At 43.0% G+C, this 8398-nt stretch overlaps 1 long non-coding RNA gene across 1 annotated transcript; it reads left to right on the plus strand.

The window, feature by feature from the left end:
• Positions 1–525: 525 nt before the first annotated feature.
• LOC143768557 (uncharacterized) lies at positions 526–3720 on the plus strand. The gene is made up of 4 exons (XR_013213942.1): positions 526–556; positions 2464–2507; positions 3170–3229; positions 3454–3720. It is a non-coding gene; the product is annotated as an uncharacterized LOC143768557 (long non-coding RNA).
• The last annotated feature ends 4678 nt before the right edge of the window (positions 3721–8398 follow it).

Raw genomic sequence — 8398 nt, forward strand, 5'->3', positions numbered from 1 at the left:
ACCTTCCCAGCTTGCATTGGTGCTTGTGCCATGAGCTGTGTCTCTGTGCTTCTCCTTATCTGCTTCAGCCTGCTGCTAGGACACGTAAGCATGGTCCGCTTCTGCTTAACCTCATTTGTATTCAGTGCCAGTATATTAGGCTACGTTCACATTTGCGTTGTGCGCCGCAGCGTCGGCGCCGCAACACACAACGCAAACAAAAACGCAGCAAAACGCATGCACAACGCTGCGTTTTGCGCCGCATGCGTCCTTTTTTTGATTGATTTTGGACGCAGCAAAAATGCAACTTGCTGCGTCCTCTGCGCCCGGACGCGGGCGCCGCAGGGACGCATGCGGTGCAAAACGCAAGTGCGACGCATGTCCATGCGCCCCCATGTTAAATATAGGGGCGCATGACGCATGCGGCGACGCTGCGGCGCCCGACGCTGCGGCGCAGACCGCAAATGTGAACGTAGACTTAGACTGTTCTGGACTCTCAGCTCTGCACTGTTTCCAGACTCTTATTCTGAGACTGCCAGCCGTGATCTGAACTGTGTCTTCATATCAGCATTTGCCAGTGAGTGCCTCGCCCATGAGACTTTACTTGCAGCAGTGATGCCTATGAACTTCTTCTGATTTCATCTTTGGTTGCTGTGTTTATTTGAACTGTTGCTCACTTGCTGCATCCACGTTTATTCGCATTGCCTTCAGCCGTGCTGCCTATGAATTTCTTCTGATTTCATCCTGTTTGCTGTTTTTTTATCTGTGCTCACACACCACACCTAAGTTTTGTGTGTATAATACAGACTTGAGAGAAGGTTATTTAGCGTGCACTCAGCCTAATGAGACGAGGTGCTGGTGTAAATCCCCCTGGTCGCCCCATTGTGGCCTCCACAGACTCTGTCCTGTCTCCTTTATCTATCTTTCTGGAGAGGATCTTGACACCCATGGTTAAAACCACCCAATCTTTTCTCCTTGATACCGGTCATTTCCTAAACATTATCAAACAACTGGGCACAGTACCACCCAATAGTACCCTGGTTACGCTTGATGTCAATAGTTTGTATACGGCAATTCAACACACAAAAGGGATTGAGGCCACTAAACACCTGTTACACCAATCTACAATTCCAGAGGATGCTGTTCAATTCTGTCTAGATCTACTCACCTTAGTACGGTATGAGAACTACTTTCTATTCGAGGACACCTTCTATATCCAGAAGTGCGGGACCGCGATGGGCTCGAATGTTGCGCCAGCTTGTGCAAATGCATTCATGAATCATTTCGAGACAACCCATGTGTTTACCAACGAACTCTTTTCACAACACGTGCTATGTTATCACCGCTACATTGATGACATTTTCCTTATCTGGACAGGCACCCCAGATACATTATTAGGCTTTCACTCTTACCTGAATTCCATCCTCCCAGAGCTCCAATTTTCCATCCACTACAACACCGATTCAGTACCCTTTCTAGATACCACAGTCATAAAGGATACCAATGGAGGTCTCTCCACAGATATGTATTGTAAACCCACCGACTGCAATAGCCTCCTACATTACACTAGTTGCCACCCGCGTTCACTGAAAAACAGCCTGCCACGCTCACAACTCAACAGAGTAGCCCGCATTGTCTCTGATCCTGTCAAACTTAACGATAGACTGGACACCATGTCATCTAAATTTCAAGCACGATGCTATCCCTCTAAACTTCTTGCCGATGAGAAAGCACGCATTCTGTCACCTCCACCTCCTCGGCCCCCGAGCAATATAAGTGAGAGGGTCCCATTTGTACATGTGTTCCACCCGTTGGTTCCTAAAATCCATTCAATTATTAGGAGACACTGGCCACTTCTAGCCAAAGCCTATCCGGGTGTACCTTCTTTCAAAGAACCAGCTCTAATATGCAATAAAAGACCACCCAATATTAAGGATCAACTCGTGAGAGCGGACATTGGTAGCAAGCGACCTACCACCACACAGAGACTATTAAGCACTCAGCGCAATGGCACCTTCCCGTGCCTTAATTGTGCAGCCTGTTCGAATGTCATCAAATCCGGCACTGTGACCCACCCTAGAACTGGCAAATCTTATCCAATACGTGGCTTCCACACTTGTGATTCAAATTTTGTTGTATATTTAATTAAATGTCCATGTGGTCTCCTGTACATAGGGGAGACTACTCAACACATAAAAGACAGAATTTCCAGCCACAAATCTACTATCAGATGCGGCAAAAACTGGTTGCCTTTACCAGATCATTTTACTAAATTCAAGCATACTGTGGCACAGCTAAAATTCCAGGTAATTGAAAAGGTCCCCCGCCCTAGGAGAGGAGGAGACCATGTTAAACTTCTCAGAGCACGTGAAACCTTCTGGATTTACAAACTTGACACTCTGGCCCCTAAAGGGCTTAATAGGGAAATTGATTGGTTAATATAAGCCTTGCTAAACAACCTAATAACTGTATTCTCTTTTACAGACTCGTTAAAATACTACCCCATAGGACCCGTAACTATAATGTGGGTGAGTTGCCCCAGCCCCCTGATTTGTCCTATGCTGCCTTCAGTACTTTTATCTTCATTTTTAATTTTATGATTTCATCCTCCCCTTTATATCCTGTGTGTATGTTCCTATTTACATTATAAAACAATTAGGCATAATTACCAGTACCTATAACCATTGTTACAGCCTCTGCATTATCCCTAGGACACTATATGCCCCATACAGCGCTCTGATCCTATTTATCAGCAGCACTTAGTTACAAGATTGCCATAACAGACACCTGACATGCGCACTGAGGCCCCACACAGTAGCGGTATGTCACTTCCAGTTTGCGCCGTCCACTTCCGGTTCGGCGGTGATTTAACCAGCACACGCCGTCCCAGCCATGCACCTGACACACGCTGACACAGAGCACAGCGCGGGAGCGCCGCTCTACAGAAGGACTAGCAAGGTAATCGCCAGCACACTGGGTCTCTCCCATTATGACATATTGCGGGCACCCGGATAGACACTGAACGCATATCATTTACTTTCTATAGGTCCATACCCTCCATAGGGGAACCTCTGTTAGTGTACCTACCTGTTTACATACCAGTACATTACTGAAAGGTAACCTGGAGATCATTATTGGGCACTATACCGGTATTCTTCACTGGCTAACTCTTGTTCACTATTTTCTGCAGAATCTGTGCTACATCACTGGGACTTATCCCTTCCCACATACTATCCTCTATTGGAAAAAGGTAAAATCTCTGCGCCATTTGCCTTATGATGTTGTGTTTTGATAATGCCAGGCCATGCTTATGCGATACCATCACTATACATGCTTCTTAGTATATGCCTTAATGGATCATCCTTTATTCTACCATCTCTGCTTTACAATGCCATGTACTAATGTGATGTAAGAAATATACATGTTTATCAGTATGTATCTGGATTGATCTCACTCTACTATCCCTACTTACAGGATGCACGTGACCTTCTCTACCCTACTCAGATTCCCAACCCCTGTTTCCTCACCTTCTCGGACACCCTCCTATGTCCTTATCGGTGGACATATTTGTTTTGATCAGTTTTATGTTGCTTTCTTATTCCTCATCTAGGATTGCTTATTTATGGACATTATATCATCTGATTTATGTTATTTATTTTATTTTGTTCATGTATTTTCTTTACAGCGATAACGTGATAAAGGCTCAGGTCGAGCCGAAACGTTGTAATCGCATATGCTGTAATATTCTGTTATGCTCCCAATTCAATTCAGGTTGAATAAACTGTCACAATTTTGACACTTATCTAAAGAGAGTGCGGTGAATTCTATAAATTAATACAGACTTGACACTGATCTCTGGTTCTGCTGCCTATTTGTCTCAAGCCAAGAAGTTCCTAAGTGTACTGCTATAATTGTTACACTTGTATGATTTCTGACAACATACAAAAAAAGTAAAGTTAAAGATCAATTCTTTTTGCCTTTTGTTTTTACTTATTTAATAATTGCCAGGAGCTAAAGATGAGCAGACCGTTTCATGCGACCCCAGTCCATGGTGCAGATAAGTGCTTTCTAGCAGTGAACAAAAGCTGTGTGAATCTCCTTACTCTCTGGGATCCGTGGCTCAACTAGTGATTATCCAGGCTGATGAGGCGTCACATGAGTGGTGCATGTAATATCACAGCATGAAATCTCACCAGGCCAGAAAATCAAACTCCACACTGGAGATCCTGGGAAGTCAGAGAAATCATGAAGCTTCTGTACACGGCCAGAGAGTACATCGCTAATCTTTCCCTACAATTTCATCCATACTAGACAAGGTGATAAGTTAAAAACAGCTTTCAATACTCTTTATGACATTTTTCGTATCTAGTTATGCATTTTGGACTAAGTGATTCAAGACATTTTTTTTTTCTAATTTCCTTTGAGATCTTTTAAGGAAATCTCCTGGAAGATTCATGGTAGCTTAACTTGATGACATTTTGATTTTTTTTTTCCTCTTTTGGTACTCTTGAATTTCATGTCCATTTGTTTGATGTTGTTGAGTTGAAATAATGAGAGGATTAACTGCTTGCTAAATTGGGAAAATGTATAAATTGGGTGCAAGATGTGAGTTACTTAGGATTTTTAATCTCATATGTATACAGCTAAAGTTCAAGCTGCTGGGTCCAGCCCAAAAACCTTGAAAACATTGCTTAGATTTCTAAGCTTTGCTTACTACTACAGAAATTTCAATAAGGGGTTTTCTGTCTTGGCAAAGCCTCTTACTTAGATTTGTCTAAAAAGAGGGCTAATATAGAGTACCTGAGTAGAAACAAGAAACAGTAAAAGCTTTTAAGAAATTGAAAAGGTGCTTTATTTCAGCTCTGGTTTTAGTCCAACCTGATCCACAATGGCTTTGAATTGTAGAAGTGGAAGCTTCTTAGGTAGGAGTGAGAGCACTTTTATCTCAGTGTTCCGATTACTTGACTAAGTTGCTCCTGTGCGCAAATGTTTCTCAAACATTTTCTCCATGTGAGAAAAATTTTAAATATCGGTAATTACAAGGCATTAAATGGGATTGAGAGGTGTGGAGATGTTAGGAAATTAAACTTCAGGCAAATAAGATGGTATTGTTTTGTGCTCAATGCAATGTTGCTCATAAAAATAAAAAAATTGAAGCGTTAGCTCAATGCTTTAGTAAATTTCTTCTGGAAAAATGATTTGTTACCCTGGGTTGCTGGTAGGAAAAAACTATTTAGTCTTCACTGGTCATCCTCTGGTATCTCTGGTACTTCTAAATTGGTCTCAGGTTCTTCTTGGTGGTCTTCTTATTTACATGATACCAAAACATTTGTCTCTTCCTGTGAGGTCAGTGCTCATTCTAACCAGCCCTGATAACAGTTTTTCGGTCTATTACTGCCTCTTCAGGACCATAAAATACCTTGGACTCATATATGCATGAATGTTATGACTGTCAATGACAAACTGTCATTAAAAAAAAGATTCAATTTCAAAATATTTCTGAAATTTGTTTCTCACCTTGCCCCAAAGCTGTCTATTCTCAGCCACTGTAGATCTCATGGGGGCTGGTGGAAATGCTGCACGTGTACAGAAAGCATTAATGTCTGATATATAAAAAAACTGAGCTTATAGGCCAAACAGAGTGCCCAAATTATCAGAGAGCTTGACTGGCCAGTCAATCTGATATCTAGGCACGAGGCACTATTTGAGTTCATTGGCCTGTAACCAGATTGGCCAACATTAGTTCAGGCACTCTTGGTTGCATTTTTTGATTCCTATACAGTTTGAAATCATTCTTAGCCTGGCTGGTTTGACCAGTGTTCTGTACTCAACTACACTTTTGGCTTGATGTCATTAAGTATTTTTTTCATTTATTTTCTAATTTCCATCCCAGCTATGCTACCTTATCACTCACAGTAAAAATGTCAGTGCCCTGTTACTGTTTAGCTATTTGATAATGCAACGTGCTCTTTTAACAACTTTCTGCACTTGCTAGCAGACAAGTATCTTGAGTAGGATTTTTTACCCTCCAAAATAGCATAATTACAGAGAATGTACAGTTGATCAGTTGGAATTCTCTCTTTAAAAGGAATCTGTCAGTAAGATCAACCCTCCTCCTAAGCCATCTTTATGGCCATGCAGAAAAAACATATACCGCCCCTCAGTAAGGAATGGTGATGTGCCCGAGTAGGGTTCCAATACGTCAACAATAGTACTAGTAAAGCTTGGCACAATGTGTGGCAATGAATGTGAATACGGACCTTCATCAGATAATTGCTGTGGTGAAAAAGTAATATATGTGAGCTGTGGAACTCATGGTATGGTGGATGAGATTCAACTGTGTCAGCAGAAAAAGTATAGGAAATCAGCGCTGGAGTATTGTGGTTTTGTCACTGTCTGGATGAACGCTCCTGGTTAACTCCCCAGGTCATATGGGCCTTGATTTTGTTTTATAGATTAAATTTTTCTATCACATTCAGGCTGGGGTCTAAGAATTTGAAAGCTTACTCCTTATTACACAGTTTTGATTCAGTTTCTCCTCGAGAACCCCCATCCTCCATTCTTCCCCAGGGTATTGTGGTTTCTGTGGGTTTCTTCTGAGCTGCAAGTGAAGATCCATGCAGTCCAGATATTGGCTCCTTCCACCACTGCAGAGTCCAAATTATTTGTACCAGTGTACTGGGGCCTTACCCTGAATTTCGGATTGGTAAAAAACCCACATTCTGCTCCTACTGGGCAATAAAGCTGTTCACAGCACCCTTGTATTTGCAGCTGTCTTGTCCCTAGTCCATTATGAAGCCCTAATGAGATTCCTCCACTTCAGTGACAATTCCCAAGAGCCCCCCATGAACTGAACCCAACTATGATCATCCAAACAAATTGAGACCCCTAATTTCTCTTCTACAACAATAATTTCTAAATTCCTATACCCCAGAGCAAAATGTAGCAGTCGATGAGTCCTTGATGAATTACAAGGGCCATCTGTCATTCCGCCAATTTATCCTTTCCAATCAACCCAAATACGGCATCAAACTATATAAAACATGTGACAGCTAGTGTTGAGCATTCATATACTGCAAATATCGGGTATCGGCATCCGTTGCCACGTCGTGCAGAAAAAACGGATCCGGCGGAAAAAACGGATCCGGTGGAAAAAACGGATCCGGCGGAAAAAAACGGATCCGGTGGAAAAAAATGGATCTGACGAAAAAAACGGATCCGGTGGAAAAAACGTATCTGGCAGAAAAAAACGGATCCTGCAAATGTGCTCGCAGGATGCGTTTTTTTCCCATAGACTTGTATTAGCGATGAATCACGATGGATGGCCACACGTCGCGTCCATCGTGCAACGGATCCGTCATGTTTTGGCAGACCGTCAGCACGGAAAAACGTTCAAGTGAACTTTTTTTGTCCATCGCGTCCGCTATTTTCTACCGCGCATGCGCAGCAGAAACTCCGCCCCCTCCTCCCCGGACTTCAGAATGGGCAGCGGATGCGTTGAAAAACTGCATCCGCTGCCACAACGTGCAGAAATTTCATAACGTGCATCGGTATGTTGGCCCGACGCATAGCGACGGACCGTACCGACGCAAGTGTGAAACAGGCCTTTATGAGCGTTGAATTTAAAAAACACAAAAAACCGGAAAAAACCGGCGTGGGCCCCCACGCAATTTTCTGCGCCAGAGGGGGAAAGCTGATGGCCGAGGGCCAATATTTGTAGCCTGCTATGAATATCAGCCCGTAGCTGTCTGCGTAGCCTTTACTGGCTATTGAAATAGGGGACCCCCCCAAAAAATTACGTGGGGTCCCCCTATATTTTATAGCCAGAAAGGCTACGCAGACAGCTGCGGGCTGATATTCATAGCCTAGAGAGGGGCCATGGATATTGCCCCCCCCCCCGGTTACAAATACCAGTCCGCAGCCGCCCCAGAAATGGCGCTCCCGTATAGTGGTGGGATATGGGGTAATAAGGGGTTAATGTCACCTTGCTATTGAAAGGTGACATTAAGCCGGGTTAATAACGGAGAGGCGTCAATAAGACGCCTATCTGTTAGTAATCCAATAGTAAGAAAGGGTTAATAAAACACGCACACATTAGGAAAAAGTATTTTAATATTCTTCATTTCACCAAACTTACCATACTTCAGCGCCTGCAAAAAACGTAAAATAATAAACCGTACACTACCTGTCCGCCGTAGTCCAATTAATAACGAGTGTCCCATGACGATCTCCCCTATAGAACAGTGACATCGGGTGATGTCACTGCTCTATAGGACCTTCAGTGACACACTGACAGGAGACAATGGCTCCTGCAGTGCATCACTGAGGTTACCTTAGGACAAATCTCACTTTATGACAATTGCTGCCTGGGAAAATTTCTCATACAGCAATGCCATAAAGTGAGACTATGGACTTTTTT

The sequence above is a fragment of the Ranitomeya variabilis genome, chromosome 4 (assembly GCF_051348905.1).
Source record: "Ranitomeya variabilis isolate aRanVar5 chromosome 4, aRanVar5.hap1, whole genome shotgun sequence".
NCBI classification, from domain to species: Eukaryota; Metazoa; Chordata; class Amphibia; order Anura; family Dendrobatidae; genus Ranitomeya; species Ranitomeya variabilis.